Genomic DNA, 18,649 nt, shown 5'->3' with positions numbered 1-18,649 from the left:
GTTTGTTTAAAATTGACAGAGGGTTCACTTCTGAATGAATAGTTTACATATAGTAATACAGAATGCGTGTGCTCTTTTATGGCTCTAAGTATTTTCACTGAATGAGAACAGTGGAGAATTACAAACTATTACTCACAGGAATTTGGCAACAGATACACATTTTTTTTTTCTCCAATACGCTGAAGTCATACACGCAGCAGTTGATAAATACTTGCTTAATAAAAACAGTGTGGCTAAGGGGATTTTATCCCCAGAAAATAATCACTTTAGGGATATCACAAGGCAATTCACTTTTTATGTTTGCAAAGGAGTAATCACAAGGCAACTATTAATCTCTTCTTATTATCCACATCTTCCTCCACTGCCCGCTGGTAATCTGTGTTTCACTGAAAACCTTTTTTTTTATGACTTAAACACTATGAAACACCCTGGATATCAACTACTCCATTCAATTCATAGTTAGCAAAGACCTGTTGTTTCTCTGTTGCTACATCACGTTTTTCAAGTGCTCATTTTAGTGAAATGATTCAATGAAAATAGTTTTATAATAAGAAAATAGCAGGTGAGACCTGGGAGCGAATTTTCCAACATAAGGATTATGAAATATATTGATTCTGTAAAATCTAATAAAACTGAATCTGTTTTTACTCCAATGTTTAGATGAATTACATTGCCATCTGATCTTGAGGGGACCCTAAAAATAATATAAAAGAGTCATCAAGGCTTAAATAAACATACAATATTTGGCAACAAGCATAGGACAGATACAAAAAGACATTATTTGCCACATATTTTAACAAGATCCACACTTTTAACCTTAGGGGTCAAGTAGGTAGCCCTCGAAATATTTTCCTTAAAATGATTTTACAGTTTAAAAATAAATTTTCACTTAGGAAAGAGTTATACAATTTACACAAATCCTGAAAGGAAAAAAAAAATTAAAGAATGAAAATTAGGTATAAAAATCAAAGGATTCCAAAGGTTTCATATATTTTGTATAGTTTATGGATGTAAGAGCATTCTATGCAAGGCTGTTATGAAAGTAGAAAGGCAAAAATGTCATGCATATATAATTGACTTGATTTTTCAATGTCTGTATTTCTACTCAAGTGTATAAAATCATTAACTTCCAGCATCTTTCACAGACCTTGTAATATTTGGTGTTGATAAGTTTACATCAGGTAGGAAAAGGATCCATTTTAACCCTTGTAGAAATATCAGTTTTTTTCCACAGAATCTACGTTGAATAATGGCTACACTTTTTTTTTTTTACTTTAAAATATACTAAAGCTTCGCCCCAAATACCTGCTCCCTCTTGAAATTCCTTTCTATGTCGATGACATCATTCTGCTCTGACATCTTCTTTGACATCCTCCTTCCACGGTCAATCAGTTTTTAGTCATATCTTTATTTCAAAGACGACTTCAATGGATTCCCACAGTCTAATATTCATAGTCCTCAGCTTTGCGCTGCACGGCCCCCACCATATCTCAACGGTAAATAACGGTACTTGTTGGACCCTTTGTCTTCTGCTGTTACTTGTTTACATTTTTCACTGGCTGATGTTCTCAGTTATAAAAAATAAATAAATAAATCCATTCTACCTAAGGAAGAAAGGGATTTAGTAAGTGGTACAGATAGCTCCCAGAATCTTCAATGGTGCTTTAAAGTCTGAGCTTCCATGAAGATCTCCAAAACTACGCCACCAAACTGGGTCACCAAAGGAGCAGGATCAGCTCTGATCAGGACAGCAAAGCACTGCACGATCATACTGTCTGTGATCTAAGTCAACGAAATGCTCGGTCCCTCTAACGAACACAAGTCTGTGCATCTTGCTATTGGCGCACTGACAAGATCAACTTAACTTCCCCCTGGATCTCTTGATGCAACCAAATCTGGGAAATGCAGTTTTTGCTTTTCAGAGGAAGGCGATACAAGAAGAGGAATTATTCGGGGTGAATGTTGAACATACAGGTTCACGATATCCATCACATACCGTAAACAAAATTATATTTTAAAACTCCGATCTCATCGGGAAACTATGATTTCTTTGCCAAAATATCTTAAATTAACCATTGTATAAAGACTGATATCCAAGCTTTCTTATTAATCTTTCTTTATATACCATTTATTTGCTTTAAAACCTTCCTTTGGAATTCAATTTTGCTTAGTATTCTTCTAGGCTTATTTTAAGAAATAATATATACCTTCTGGCTATCAAAGCATTTAAACTAAATGCTCTGTAAAGTAACTAATAGGAAAAGTGAGCTGCGATGATATAATGATGTTTTGTAAAATGTCCCTGGAAACCTGAAAGGGGTAACATGAGGTTAACAAAGGAAGAGGTGAGGAAACTCTTCAAAGATCAAATGGTATTTCAGCAAGGTTCTGAACCATGAGAATGCGTTGTCCTGGTCACCATGTAACCCCATTGTAGAGAAAGAACGAAAGAAAGAAAGAAAGAAAGAAAGAAAGAAAGAAAGAAAGAAAGAAAGAACGAACTTACAGACTTTTGTAAAGATATGAGAATATGTAATACATACGAGAACGAAAAAGTTGGAGAATGGTAAGTCATTAGGAACGACTAAAAAGTTGGCTTTATATGTGCACATAATGAGGTGATAAGCAGCTGAAGAAGATTCTCTTCAGCTTTACTAAAGGTTTAAATTGTGTTGTACATGTGGTTTAAGTCATTGAAGGAGCTTGAACAGTGATGGATATATTATTTCTATGAGTAGGAAGGGACATAGAGTGAAAAGTGGTGGGACTCAAGCCATGTAGAACACCTAGAAGCGATTACTCTAGGTTCACGTCCAGATTCAGGCAGTGGTTTTGAGTATTAGAGGGAGCCAATGTCTTGAAAACAAATGAGGATATAGCAACACCCCGACCCAACTTGGATGGTCTTCAATATTGTTGTTTATTTACTAACAATTTCCCTGATCTCACTCCAGTAGTTCTGAACTAATCACCTGTCTGGACCATTTTTTTTGTTTGTTTGTTTCGTGCCTTTGTACATTTCTTGCCCTCTGCCCAGAGTAGCCTGTCACTCTTTTCTGCTCAGTTTTCTACTTAACAAGATCTAGCTCAAAAGAGCTTTACTTTGTAAATCTTCCTTCCCTCCAAGGCAGTGATGGACATTCCCTTTACACTGCATTGAAGAAATCTGCCTTCTTTCCTAAATGAAAGCACAGACCTACAACACCATAAGTATTTGTTTGTGGGCTATATTCCCACTTGGCTATAAGCTAAGGGACGGAAGCTATGTCTTGTCTTATTTTATCTTGTCTTGTGGAATGTTGCAGGTTTCTGCGAGATGTAGAAAATTCATATAAATTCATGTAAAGTATACAGATGTTTTCTAGGATCCATAGGAAAACCTAAGAATAGTACATATGTTGAAATATTTCCAACTTCTCTGTTCTATTTTTATACTTAACTGGTCATGTTTGCATTCAGGGAATGTGGATATAAACACGTAAGATGGATTCAGATACTTTCAAACTAGTAGGCGTGAAAATGGCCACATTTCAGTCATTTAGTTAATTAGCAAAAGCGAATCAGCATTTTACTTTTGTCTTTGGCCAAACCTCACCAGTCTGTGTTTTCCAAATAGGACTTTTATTTCCTTTCAACAGAATAATGGGTGGTGAAGGCACAGGTCATTTTTAACTACTATTCTTTTCTCTTAATCAGTCTTCGTGTCCTAAGCTTCATTTTTCTTCTGTCATTTCAGACGTTTTCTGTTGTTAGGAGCAATTCAAAATTATAATGTTCAATTCTGTTTTCTAAGGCAGCTACTCAACAAATTCCTTTTTTTTTTTTTAATGTCATATCCGTGTTTTACACACTCCTTTTCTTTACATACTCCTTCCATGACTATGCATTTAGCACTTGGTCCCTTTTCCAAAGTGATAAATTCCGCTTTAAAAGATGTCCTATTAAGTATCCACCAACTACCAAGTTTGATAAAAGTCATTTGAGGTTACTCGGGTGGCTCACTCAGTTAAGTGTCTGACTTTGGCTTAGTTCATGATCTTGCAGTCTGTGAGTTCAAGCCTTGCGTCTGAGTCTGTTGCAACAGCTCAGAGCCTGGAGCCTGCTTCAGATTCTGTGTCTCCCTCTCTCTCCGCCCCTCCAGTGCTCACTCGCTTGCTCTCTCTCTCTCTCAAAATAATAAGCATTAAAAATTAAAAAAAACAAAAACAAAAACTTATTTTGAACCATTTCTCTCATAAAAGGGTGTTAGAGACTAAAATAGTCTGAAACATTACTGGTTTTCCTTGGGGCGCCTGGGTGGCTCAGTCGGTTGAGCGACCAACTTTGGCTCAGGTCATGATCTCATGGTTTGTGAGTTTGAACCCTGCGTTGGGCTCTGTGCTGACAGCTCAAAGCCTGGAGACTTCTTCTGATTCTGTGTCTCCCTCTCTCTCTGCCCCTCCCCCACTCATGCTCGCTCTCTCTCTCTCTCTGTCTCAGAAATAAACAAATATTAAAAAAATTAAAAAAAAATACTGGGTTTCCTATTCTATCTCTTACAAAAATTAAATATACTTGTATACCATTCCTTCTTAGCTAATTTAGTTTTGCTTCATGTTGGTAACCTGACCCGGCTTATTCTTAGAACAGGTTGCCTTTCTCTACCAGGAGAACATATTGAAGAAGCTTGTTGTATGGGAGTTTGGGAGGGAGTTTGTGGACAGGCAGATATGACCTTTGGTCAAGTGATGACTTTACAGATTAGTTGCTATGTGACCCTTGGTGAATTATTTAGTCTTTAGTTTCCTCAAATATAAACCAACCAAACAAAATTGATAATATCTTTCTCACAGGATTTTTGTGAAGTTTCTAAGTAATGTATATACCAAGCCTATAAGCTGTAGTTAGAAAATATTTATTTAATATAAAACCTATCTAAATAATATATATTACTTGCCTCTACATGTATTTAAGCCTAGCAATTCCAGTTTCTCAACAGGTAGCAAAATATAAATGCCTTATTGTCTAGCTTGGAACCCTTCTTAGAAAGCCATAGTTACCTTAAACTGTGCTGTGCTGAACACGACTTCGCAGCTGTGAATGGCAGGTCAACATTAGGAAGAAGGTCAACACTGTCTATTGAAAATACAAAAGAAAGTTCTAGCTAACAGCTTTACATAACAGAAGTTGGACCTTAATATTAGGATCACCAAAAAAGATTGTTTATAAAATAATACCAGTTATCTCAAGTTGCTTTTATACAGAAATGACTATGTATGCTTTTTATATATCACTGGATTATACGTTCAAATACATAGATTAACTCCCTAGCATCCACATAACATGCACAGAAGACTTTTAGTTTGGTTAATATGATACCGAATGAGGAAAACGTCTGAATAAAATATAATATGCACAGAATCTTATTTTTCTCAGTGTTAGTAATGGTTGTTTGTTTAAAACATGTGGTCATGAAAAAGAAAGTTCGGTGGGAAAGGATATAACATTTATTAAGAACTTCTTACGCATCACTTCCACTGCTGGATGCCATTACCTACATTGATTAATTGGATCTCCGAGCACTACTGAGGGAGAGAGTGTTTCCTCCAGTTTACACAGGAGTGAAGGGAGTTCTGTGGAGAGTTTCCCCCCGGCAATAAGGGGCAGTAAGTGCTGAGGTTGAAACAGTATTGGGTGCTGGGCTATGCTACACAATTCAAATTCCCTCTCATGGGGGAGTTTGGTTTAACATTTATGGCTTAAAATATTGCTTCTGGTTTTCATATTGTTGTCTCGAAAGAAAAGTCACTGGACCAGTTGGACTTAAAAGAGGGTTGTAAGCATCAGGCCATAATGCAGTTGAACTTGTTTTCTCTCTTTGGGGAAGGATGGATTAATATCAGCCATCTTCCCTGTTAGCATAAAATGTACACCAAATGTTGTCAAATATTTGCATAATTAACATTCATCTATTTCTCATTAATGATTACTTAACATTAGTCTACCTAGAAGTGTTTTGAGATGCTCTAAGAAATAGTTTCATTTCTTCAATGTTTTAGTTTTATACATATAAATAGAGCATACACACACATACAATCTGTGAAATCTTCAGTAAACGTAATGAAAATTTTCTAAATTATCATAAAATTACCATTTTAATATTAATCATTATTACCAATAAATTACAAGGGTACTATATATGCATCTTACTTCTGGAGAATAGACCTTTCAAGTCTATCAAAAGACTAACTTATTTAACTTATACCCCAGAATGTTACATAGATGAAAGAAAATTAAAAATAACAAAGGTAACAGAAGTTTCTTGTATCCTTTCCATTGTTTCCTCCTTTGTTATAATAGAATCTGTGTATGTAACTCAGATGGTGGTTTTACTATTGACTGAGTGAGGCATATAACTACAACTTCCTGAGTGATTTCAAACAGTATTGTAAATGTTCAGTCAGGAGCAAATGAGACTTTGCTGATAGCTGAGAGTTCTAATCCCTTAAAACTACTAAACAAGGGCTCCTTTTGGCCATTCCATGATGGAATAAATTTATCAGTTTAAATTGAACTGCAGAAGCTCCTACTTTCCTATTGCCACCTTCCCAAAAATCATCTCGTGGACGCCAAATACGTTGCTTTTATTCCCACATCATAGTTTATACATTATATATTGAAACTTCAAGCCCCTTATCAGTAATCTTTAAACACCTCAATTATCACTAATGGAATAGGCTGTCCTAGGGAAGAAGAAGAAGAGAAAAAAAGAACTCTGTGATATAAAAAAAAATGTGCTCGTGCATATTAGCACCATATACGGGAGGTGATTTTTGCAAAGCTCAAAGAGAATAAGCATCTTCGTGGTCAGAATAAGGTAAATGCCTACAGTAAAGTCTGCCTTTGAGGAAGGAGGGTCAGAAATGTTATACTATTCTTATTATAAATAGAATAACTACCCACTTTTTAGAATCCCACTGACGAACCTCTTTCCTTTGTAACATTGTCATGAGAACATATAAAAGGTTGGCCATTCTCCCAGAAAAATTCCTACACTTGCAGGCTTCTTTTTCAATTAATGTTATGTTCAAATTTCAAAATTTACAGCAAAATTATTGAAGTTGTTTTGCTGCTTACTTAAAACAAGAATGTTTCCATGCGGCGGTGAGATTCAGTGCTATTTATTAAAAAATGATGAAAGACTCATTTTCAAAATCACTTTCTATGAACCAAAATAGTGAATTTTAAAGTTTATTATTTGGAAAGTTCAAAAAAGGTATGCTTTCTAATTGTATTATTTCTAAAACACGAAAGAACACAACTCAGTTTCTATCGCTATGTAACAAGAAACCACAAACTCAAGGCTGTAAAATAACACAATGCTGGAGGTAAGAAGCCAATTCGTGGCACAATTGAGTTCTTTGCTCTGTGGGATCACAGGCTGAAATTAAGGTGTCTGCGAGTCTAAGTTCTCATCTGGAGGCTGTGCTGGGGAAATCCATTCCCTACTTCTTTCTGGTTGTTATTATTATTTAGTCCCCGTAGTCATAGAATTGAGGTCTTTTTCCTTGACTGTGGTCAACAGGGAGATACTCTCAGCTCCAGAAAGTGGCCTACAGTTTCTGCCACGTGGCTCTCTCCAGCTTTAAGCCAGCCGTGGTGCCATGAATCCCTCCCTTGCTTCAAATCCGTGACTTCCTCGTTTCCCCCACTGAAGACAATTATCTACTTTTAAAGGGCTCATGTAATTAGGTCAGGGCTTCCCGGATCACTTCCCCATCTTAAGGTCAACTGTGCCTTATAACAGAGCAGGAGTAAAATCCACCATTTCACACTCCCAGGCATCATGTGGCACCAGTACCACAGAAGCATGGAAATATTAGAGGGCATCTTTGAATGCTCCCTCTCAGGGTGAATCATAGAGCTTCTAGAACCTCTCAAACTCTACAGCTCCTCCAAAGTGATGCTTTATAACGCCAATTTAAATACAACACACGAGAGTGAATCATTCATAACGTGCATCAGCTATGGAAATCTTCCAAAATTCTAAAAGGAGACAATACGTATATATTCTACTTATACCTTTATGTGAGTTTTTAATTACTGCACAAAAGAAGCATATAACAAGAAGAAACACTAAAGTACACATTTGTTTTCATTCTGGTAGATTTTTTCCCCTTAAGAAACATGTTATTCTATCAATAAAGATATAAAGATATAAGGATACTATTTGCACTCTTTTTTTAGATGATTGTGTCCCTCTAAGAACTGCATTTATTTCCCAACCTAAAGTGCCCTTACTCTGGAGAGGGCCATAATGAATCTAGGTGTCAAAGTTTTTTTTTTTTCCAGCCCGACAGGTAGCTCCAGAAAAAAGATAGGCCATTAAAGAAGTCCTGGACTGCGTAGAGGGGCGCCTGGGTGGCTCAAGTCAGTTAAGCATCTGACTTCAGCTCAGGTCACGATCTGACAGTTCATGGGTTCAAGCCCCGCATCGGGCTCTGTGCCGACAGCTCAGAGCCTGGAGCCTGTGTCAGATTCTGTGTCTCCCTCTCTGTCCCTCCCCTGCTCACGCTCTGTCTTGGTCTCTCGAAAATGAATAAATGATTTTAAAAAAATGAAGTCCTGTATTGGGTAGAAACATCTAGGCCCTTGTATCACCGCCTTGCTCTGTTATTGGCTGAGGGACACGTGGGAAGGGCATGTCGTCAGCTTAACAGATAAAATGGACTCTTTAGTTGTTAATGGCTGGCAGCTGGCAGGTAACCCCACTCCCTGACAACAGTTCTGAGAGAACACCTCAGGGTGTACCATACTTACAAAGCAAATAATCTAACTTTCATTGTGTTGTATTTACCCTGAAGCTACCTTCATAGAAGCACATGAACAAGAATGTTATGACATGGCTGTCAAAACAGTGACATGATAATAAGATATACACATGTGATTGATACAGTTCTTCCAGTAGGCACCAATAAATATGTGCTTCAGCATCAACCAAAACTCATTCTTGTCATTCACGAAGCATAAGTTGCAATGATTGGCCATGTTGCATTGTGAGGAAAGTAGGAAGTAGTCGTGAATTAAAAAAAAAAAAAAGTTGAGTTATGCTGTACAAATGTGTACTTTACGCATATCAATTAAGGACATAAGGAGGAATTCAGACCTACTGAGATGTGATTGGCCAAGAAGAAGAGAGATGGAGAAAATTGTTCATTATCCCAACGAATCTGGCATAGTTCTAGAAATTAGGAGGACGAAAACAGATGTGGCTTTACGGACCAGCTACACCTTCATAGACACATGGAAAAGGAGAGCTATAAGAAAGTTGTGCAAATATTGTGAAATGATGGGGTTGTCCTAATATAATCATGTTTGCCCTGTTAGAAGGAACAGTGAGAAGAACTATCTAAATAGAAAATTTCAAAACTGACACTCAGCCCATCCATTTCTATAATGCAGAGGACATGAGTGTCTGTATACGTTTCCTTTACTTTCTCTCAAATTCACAGAAGCCCAAGAGAGTCAGGAAGGGACCTCAGCAATATCATTATTGCTACCTGTGCATGAACTGCCTGGGTTTGTTCAAAGGAGATTTATATATGAAATAGTTCTGGAATCCTGTAAGCTGCTCTGATCTTTATTCATTCTGGTTTCTGTTGGGCTAAATTTTATCTGTAAAAGAAGGTTGTCACAGGTGAATTACTAGGATGATAATGACTGGAAAGAATGAGGATTCCCGTAACTTACAATAGGAAGAAAAGAAGGACAGGAAAACTTATTGGTTTAAAGCATTTGTGTATTAATGAGCTTTAGAAGAGGCTGATGTTGTCACAGGTTCCTGGGTACAGTATTAGGAATAACAAATTGGCATCTCTAAAATGGCAGGTAACAAAGCCATAAAAAGTCCCCGGTGACCTCATGCAATTTCTGAGATCATTAGGGAGTTGCCTAACTACCTCACTTACATCTCATCAAGTGAGACCTCAGTTTCACCCCTGCTGATCTCTCTGCTCCGGTTTCTATTTTCTTTAATTGGAAAGTCAGGTAGTGACACTGGTTTTGGAAGGAATCCAAGATACTCATGCATGAACTACTGTGTGTTTCCAAAAACCAAAACAAAAACCTAGAGCAATGACTCTTGAGAATCTTTAACCTTTACTTGATATTTGTAAAGAAATAACATTAAGATAATTAGTACAGAATAAATACCTCCAATTTGACAATACACAAACATCCTTGAATGGAATCAATTGACACTTGGAGATGAGTTGTGGAAGAAAATTTTTAGAGAAAGGAAGTGAATTCACTTTCCACCAATTACCAGACAGGTAGCGCTCCTATACTGCAAATCAAATAGAGTGTCCAGCATCTGTGATGAGGAAATAGGGCATCTGTAAAGGATGGGTAACTGAAGTTGAGAAAGACAGGGCAAGGCCCACCTATCAGTCCACACAATGTAAGCCATTTTCCTAAGTGTTTGTTTGTTTTGTTTTGTTTTGTTTAAGATGGTGGCCACTTCTGGATTTGTAAGATGAAGACTTGTGAATGCATTACCTAATAATACCTCATAAGTCAATATAGGTTTAGATATACACAATAAAAGCGAAGTTTGGAGGAAAAGGAGAACTCAGTAAAGGACCCAGACAATAGAATATATTAGAACTCTTAAGAGAGCAAGATATTTTTCAACAAGAATGGACAAGCTATGTTTTACAGAGAAGGTGGGGTAACATTAGCCTTAAAGAGAGGATAAGAAATTGTAACAAACCAAGATTAAAAAAAAAAAGGTTAGTATGGTGAGTAGAATGATGTCTTTTCAAAGGTGCCTATACCTTACGGTCATGACCATGTAGATGTCCTAATCTCCTAGTTAATAAATCTAGTGTTTATGTTGAAGGCATGGTACCATTACATTTGGTTACATAGGTAATGGCTTACTTCCACACTAGCCCAGATGGGTAGAAATATTAGATTAGGAGTCAAGGTTTGGAGAGTTTATTTTCCACAAAATTCCAAAAGTCAGTATTTGAAACTAGATGTGCATGTTTCTCATCACTTTGTTGCCTTACTGCCTTTAATTGGATGTGCCAGGCCCTGTATCATACATTTGAATGATCTGGATTGTTTGGGGTTATGCAATTTCCAGCAACATAGGATTCATCTGCCATTGGAGACGAAGTGTAGCCTTTGAGCGAATTACACTCTTAAATTTGAGAATCTAATTTGATCCACAAGGCTTGGGCAACGTTCCTTTCTCTGAAAAATGTTTCTCCCATGTCACCAGAATCTTAAAAGTTTTCCATGTTTCAAAAGTTAAAGAACAAACAGAATAAAACACCTTACCCTTTATCAGTTGAGAAGAAAGCTAGATTAATTTGTCTAGGGACAAATAACTCATTAGTAGTAAGTTTGTAAAGGAGGCAGAGTTCCCTAAATCATCCTTTGGTTGTCTCTGAATTTTGTATTATTCGGAGGCTGAAATCTACCAAATAAAGTTAGGTCCTTGGAATACACCAAGTTAGGAGGGAAAGGGAACACAAATGACATTTCCCTTGATATTTTCCTTGCATAAGACCTTAGAACAAGCCGTCACCTTTCCAGGCTCTAAAGAAACCTTTATTTTACATGCAATGCATGCTCAGCAAGGGGTTCAGAGGGAGGAAGCGATTAATGATACTTGTGTTAGTGACAAGAAGCAGCATCTGTCTCTTTTAAAAAATGTGTCTTCTTCTACAAAGTGACGAGGTTAAATGAGGTAATCCCTAAAACATGTTTTCAACGGAAAGGTCTTCATACTGCAGACCAAAACTATCAGAAAATATTGAAATATCTGAAGGACAGGTGTGTCTCAGATCAGACAGATTGGGGCATAAACACTGCATTGAGCTGTACCAAAAGCTCGAGGCTGTTGCAAAACAGACTTGGGAAAAATCACAAAAAATGGAATGAATGGCTTCCCAGGAAGGAAACAGACTGTGTGACATCCAGAGTCCCCCATGTTTCGCCCTTCAGAATGAAACAACTTCAACTTTTAGATTCTAGAGTTGTTTTTGCCTAAGTGGCTATAATGCTTACATTTCCTGTCCAATTTGAAAAATTAAATTCCTTATTTTGGAATTATTCCTTATTTGATATTTGGAATATTTGATATTTATTCAAATATCAAGTCAGAAAGAAAATTTTTTTTTGCAATGCATCATTTGCCACTGACAATTAGATTCTTTACGTTTCGCCCATGCCAATGGCAAACCATGTATATGAATATTTTAGTTCCCATAAAGACTAATCTATTCCATTAATGTTAGTAATGCTTGCATAATTGAAATGTAGTTATGTGGGTGGTCTTTCGTTTACAGACATTACTTTCTTTGAATGAACATTAATTATTGGCTATGTATTACAAAACTCCTTGTGGTGATGTTATTCTAGTGATAATATAAACATAAGCACAGCATACAATTTGTACATACTTATTTAAAAGTACTCTGATCATGCACTGTCACCATATAAAAGAGGAACCTCATACAAGAATGACACAATGCTCAGAAATTACATAAAAATTAAAAGAAGTTCTTACAATAAAACAGATGGCTCCAGAAGCAGCTGTGTTGTTTCATTTCTGAAGCGTGTTAGACACATATGTGGATGGGAATGTGGAGTGTGTAGGGGGAAAGAACTGCGACTGTACATGGAAATAAGAAATTGATGGAGTTTTGGCTTTTTTACTATAAGATTAACACATGAGGGCCAGGGATTCAGTTACCTTGAAGTACTTTGCTAACCATAAAATGAAGGAGAGAATGCTACCCTTACATAAACTTTACTTTAAAAATGCACTGTGTGGGGCACCTGGGTGACTCAATTGGTTAAGTGTCCAACTTTGGCTCAGGTCATGACCTCATGGTTCATGAGTTTGGGCCCCACATCAGGTTCTGTGCTGACAGCGTGGAACCTGGAGCCTGCTTCAGATTGTGTCTCCCTCTCTCTCTCTGCTCCTCCCCCATCCGTGCTGTCTCCCTCTCTCAAAAATAAGCAAACATTAAAAATAATAAAAAAATAAAAATGCACTATCTTTCCATTTTTTATTTAAAATCATTGTATTTTATGGGGTTTTTTTTTTGGTTTCTGTTTTTGTTTTTTGCAAACCCCCCATATGTATTCCAAACTTATAGTGCTTTGGAGACACTTATAATGGTTAATGGCATATGTCAACTTAACTGGGCCACAGGGTGCCCAGATGATGGCTTAAACATTATTTCTGGATGGATCTATGAAGATGTTTCTGGATGAGATTGACATCTGAATTGGTAGACTGAATTAAACAGATTGCTCTCCCCATAGTGAGTGGGCCTCACCCCATCTGTTGAAGGCCTGAATAGAATAAAAGACTGAGTAAGAAGGAATTATTTGTCTTCGTCTAATTATCTTCAAGCTTTAACCCCGTCTCTTATCTTTGGACTTGGACTGGACTATACCATTGGTGTTCCTGGATTTGGACTTCTCCACCTCTACACTCATGTGAGCCAATTTCTTATAACGAATCTCTTTCTATACACACGTAACGCATACACATACAGGCACACCCTATTGGCTCTGTTTCTCTGGAGAGCTCTAATATATGGATCAACATTTACTCTTTACTGCTCCTTTCAGGAACCTTGTAGTAAAACCTATAAGCCATATAGAATGTATTTCATGGCCAATGAATGCAAGTCCACTAATTGCTCCCATGTGGAAACCTTAAGATCCATCATACAATTGAACATAGACCCTCCCTCCCCCTTTTCTTTTTAACTCCTTCTCAATTAGATGATCGTGTCAGAAGACTGTCTGTCATCATCAGTTCTTCAGTAATTACAATGAGTAAAATTCCCCGCCAAGTCACAGTAGACACACAGCATTAGTCAGACATAAATTGTATACTATGAGCCCTTGAATTTATGGGATTGTTAACCATCGCATGGGGTAGCCTATGCTGGCTGCTGTGTTCCTAGCATTCTCATGTGACCTATTATATGCTGGATTTTATTATAGTTTATTTTCTTAACAATTCCAGGCATTGTGAGAAACTTTGCAGATACTAGAACACAAAGGTTGTTGTTTTTTTTTTTCCTAAGATAATCAGTCTCAGAAATATTAACTTACTGAAACTTACTGATAGTGATAGAATTGGTCACCAAACTCAAGTAGGCCCTGATGCCCTTTCTAATCTTCCCTAATAACCTTTGATTTTTTGGATTGTTCCTGATTTCACTTTATAACTGGATAAAGTTTTGTGGTTGAGTACTTTTTTCCTCTGGTTTGCTCTGTGTTGTAACTGAAGTTATTTTTGGTTGAGATTTGAGAGATGAAGGGTATTTTTTAGTATTTTGACCTTCAAGACAGTATGTTAGAAAGTCATTAAGGGGCACCTGGGTGGCTCAGTCCATTAAGCATACGACTCTTGATTTTGGATCAGGTCATGATCTTGGGGTTCATGAGTTTGAGCCTCATGTCAGGCTCTGTGCTGACGGTTCAGAGCCTGGAGCCTGCTTCAGATTCTGTGTCTCCTGTCTCTCTGCCCCTTCCCTGCTCACTCTCTGTGTCTCAAAAATAAACAAACATTAATTTTGTTTAAATCTTTAAAAAAATAAAAAATAGAATTGTAATCAATATCAGAAAGAAGTACAGGTCTCAAAAAGTGCAATAAATTAAGGGCACAACTGTTTTCAAAGGGTATGCCCCAAAGTTACTGGCCCCTGACTTCCACCTGGTGAAGTGCATAAGCTACGGACAACCTCTCTATCAGCCTCTTTGCATAACAGAAAACTAATGACTTCGTCTTTGGTTGTAAAGATTAAATAGGATGACAAAGGTAAATTATTCAGCCTAGCAGATAATACAACCTCAATAAATTTTAAATGATAGCTTAAAAAGAAGAAATGAAGGAGAAAGAGAACCAGATGGAGAGGGAGGAGGAGGAGGAACCAGGTTCCAGTCTTTGGGGCTGCCTCACTCAAAGCTTTTAGAGGACAGAACCCTGAAGGTTTTCCGTGTTGTTTTGGACAACTCACTAATATGCCATTGTATAATTTCTTAAAACATTTCTCTAGATATCCCAGTTAATAAGGGCCAGAAGGGGCGTGTGGCTAAAAAATTTAACAAAAACAAACGAAAACAAGAATAGATGCAGGCAGAAAACATTGAAGAGCTCAAGATAGGGAAATAAAAGACACTTACATGGGGCTTATAACAGAACAAATGAAAAGCTGTGTCTACTAAAACGTGTTGTGTATGAAGAGGGCTTTGAATCTGAAAGTAAGCAGGCCTATAGCATTCTGAAATTTGTCAGGAAGGACATAAAGATGTTTTATTTCAAAATAAAGAAAAGCATCAGGATGGGTATGCTTATACTCTTCCAATATATGAAAGGAATCCTGAAGAAAAAGTTCTTTTTTTAGCTTCAATGAACAATTTAGGAAACGGTGCTTAATGTTCATTCAAAGGGGACATTCTTAAATGTTAGAGTTAATGGGATCCCAGGAAGGCAGTCCTTATGAAATAGGTTGCCTCCTAGCATGGCAAACTCCTTATTAAAGACAGGATCAGCAGTTGCTCTTCTGCCTTCTGGGGAGATCAAAAAGAGAGATCAGTAGCCACTGGGAGACTGGGGCAGTGTATATTTAAATATCCTTTACGCGATGAAATCACATGTCTACTATTGCACATACTTCTGTTAAACGTTACTCCCAGATTCATCAAGCATTCATTAAGCATGTGCTATGAGTAGGGCACTATGAGCTGATGTTACTCATTCATCATCTCATTTCACCTTTGGAGAAGGTAACATCTTTTTAGGAAAGTGAGGGATAGAGACGTTGAATAGTGTGTGCGTGATCACAAGCCACTATACCAATTTTCCCATTAAGGAGCCCTAGCAACAGGATTCTAAAATGTGGGTTTTTCATGTCTTTCTTTCTAAACTGTGAACAGTCTATAAACATTTCAATGTTCCTCATGATGTCTTGCCTGGTTTGTAGAATCATGATACAATGATACTGCACTAGGTTTCTGAGTCATCTTTACAAGATACAGCATTGGGGCCTAAACAGACATCTTTGATTCACAGTGGTTTAGTTCTTATTGGTGTATTACCATCCTTTTCATCTTGATGAAAGTTAAATATGAAAACTTGATTTAAAAATCAAAGCTAGGGTTTAGAAGTCTTTAATGTGAATATTATTTGAGTGACTTGTGTCCCTCAGATAGCTAACATCGCATAACATTTCTTTTCTCTAATTCAATGACTTGAAAATATAAAATTTGTTTTTTGAAATGACTGAACAGCTCAGGATGTGGTTTTCTTTCCCTTTTCTGAGAAAAAGAAAATCAAGCTGCTTGGCCTATGTGATAAAACAATGTAGATAATGTTCACGTGAAAAGGTGCAAGATGAAAATGTGAGAATGATCGGAGATGCCGGCACTGTCCCACTATCTAAACGTACTTTTAAACATTTTGAGGAACTCATTATTTTGTTTTAAACAGAAAATCTATCTTAACTGCTGGCATAATACTGTCATATCCTTTCAGATGAGTCAGCAGTCACAAAGCCAGCACATTAAACAACATTTTGCAGATGAGAAGAGACAGAATAATAATTCTGTTGAAGATAACCAAGCAAGCAATAGAATACATGGTTAGAGATCATTGGTATTATTCGAAGCAGAATTCTAGCTGCAATACCATATACATTTGCTATTTAAATAGCAAGAAGCATTCTATGCTTTATGGCAACACAAGTTGAGATGTTTAGACATATCTGAGGTACACATTTATGGATGTATCACCAGCATTGATTCAGGAGTGAAGTTGTGAACAGAGTCAGCCAGAGTTCAAGGCTCATGAGTACTCATCCATTCTGATTCTAATGCAAAATTATGCTTTCTTTGGCCAATATTTCCTTTTTTTTTGTTTTGTTTTTGTTTTGTTATTTTGCTTCATGATTCAGGATGAGGAGTATCCCTCTAACTATGGATAAATAAAACATAATAAAAACTGAGTTAAAATTCTTTGTTATATAATATTATTCTACCATTTATTGTATTTATATAACTGGGACTAAAAAAAATCTCTGGACAGCATCCTGTGACTTCCTTATCTGGAACTTCTGAAATTCAGTCAAGAGTTTCATGTATGTATGTATGTATGTATGTATGTATGTATGTATGTATGTGTGTATGTGTGTGTGTGTGTGTGTGTGTGTATGTATAAGAAAATTGTCACAAGATTAGATTTCTTATTTATAAAGCAATCTGAGAAAATGGCATACTTCAAATCAGATAAAACTTGCTACTTTTTGAGAAAGAAAAAGCTTAGAACCAGGAGACTTTTTTCTTTCACATAAAAACAACATGACAGCTTACTTAACAGCATGAAATAATGACTACAACAAGAAAATATTTAACTTTCAGGAAAAACACATCAGAAGAAATTTGATTTTAGAGATGATCTCCCTTTGACAGACTTTCATTCCTTCTTAATATTTCATACTCTTTAAAAAATAAAAAATAAGATAGTGAATGTGTTCATTTAGGGTATCATCAGACTATTAGCATTTCAGTTTGGCTCATTCTTTGATGTGGGAAGCTTTCCTGTACATTCTGGAATGTTTAGCAGCACATTTGGCTTTTACTTACCAGATGCCAGTGGCAACCCCTCAGTTATGACAATTAGTAATGTCTGCCAACATTGCCAAATGTCCCCCGGGGGGGCTGAAATCTTCCCCTGGTTGAGAACCACTCATTTAGGGCCACCATAGTTGACCTGCTTTTCCCCATGAGAGCTGAGATCATCTTCTTGCTTCCTTTTCTGTGTCTTCTGTCTCCATTATAATTTAACAATCTCATATCTCTACCTTTATGGGAATTACCAAAAACATCTATTTGAAGGTATTACACAAGAACATTTCTTCCTCTTCCTAATGTGGACACACATCGGGACACTGAACCTAAGAGAGAATGGAGACTAGATTCCCACTGTCATTCACCCATTGGACAAGGCATGACTGTGTAGAGAAGTAACGGTCCAAAATTCCCTGGTGCTCTGTTTCTATTATTATGACATCACATTTGTAAATGAATTGTGTAGAACTTAGAAATCAATGTCTCCATACTGACAGCATAATAAAGGGTAGCTGTGTCTTTAGGCCAGTCTCCAAAAGTCAATTTACTTATAAAGCAGTTGAAATCTCTGAAAGCTGATCTCTTTAATTTTAAGACCTGATAACAGGAATCCAGGCAGTACAGTTTTAAATAAGTAGATGAAACAGACAGTGGATTTTCCCTCCTCTGAGCCAATGTGATAAAACACACTAAAAATCAAATTGTCCTTGCTTTGATATCTATGCCATTTATTCAACTCCCTAAAATTAAATTTTATGGAAGTTCCCTCTAGTTACTCTATGCTTATTCTCCACGTATGAAAACATTTCTTCTCTTAGTTGATGCCATATTTGGAGAAATGTCAGCCAGTGAAGGGAATCACATATAGATTCTAAATCCCTATACAGATTAGTTAAATTTATTAATAAGTACGCTTGTTGACTGCATATGTTCACAGTCACATGTATTTAAAACAAAAAAAAAAAAGATGTTTTTTTAACCCCAAATCCTTTCTCATTGTCTTTTT

The 18,649-nt window shown here is 36.7% G+C and overlaps 1 protein-coding gene across 4 annotated transcripts in view; it reads right to left on the bottom strand.

Annotated features, from left to right (window-relative positions):
• CDH18 (cadherin 18) overlaps nucleotides 1–18,019 on the bottom strand; it is a 526,050-nt gene extending 508,031 nt beyond the window's left edge. For all 4 annotated transcript variants that reach the window (XR_006221469.1, XM_042997273.1, XM_042997280.1 and 1 more), the window contains exons 1-2: nucleotides 17,659–18,019; nucleotides 5,040–5,115 (exon numbers count right to left, since the gene is read on the bottom strand). The gene's annotated coding sequence lies outside the window, so the exon portion shown is untranslated. The remainder of the gene's footprint in view (nucleotides 1–5,039; nucleotides 5,116–17,658) is intronic.
• Nucleotides 18,020–18,649: the final 630 nt, after the last annotated feature.

This window comes from Panthera tigris, chromosome A1 (assembly GCF_018350195.1).
Source record: "Panthera tigris isolate Pti1 chromosome A1, P.tigris_Pti1_mat1.1, whole genome shotgun sequence".
Classification (NCBI taxonomy): domain Eukaryota; kingdom Metazoa; phylum Chordata; class Mammalia; order Carnivora; family Felidae; genus Panthera; species Panthera tigris.
The sequence above is the reverse complement of the archived record's forward strand: the minus strand, read 5'-3'. Positions and strand labels throughout refer to the sequence as shown.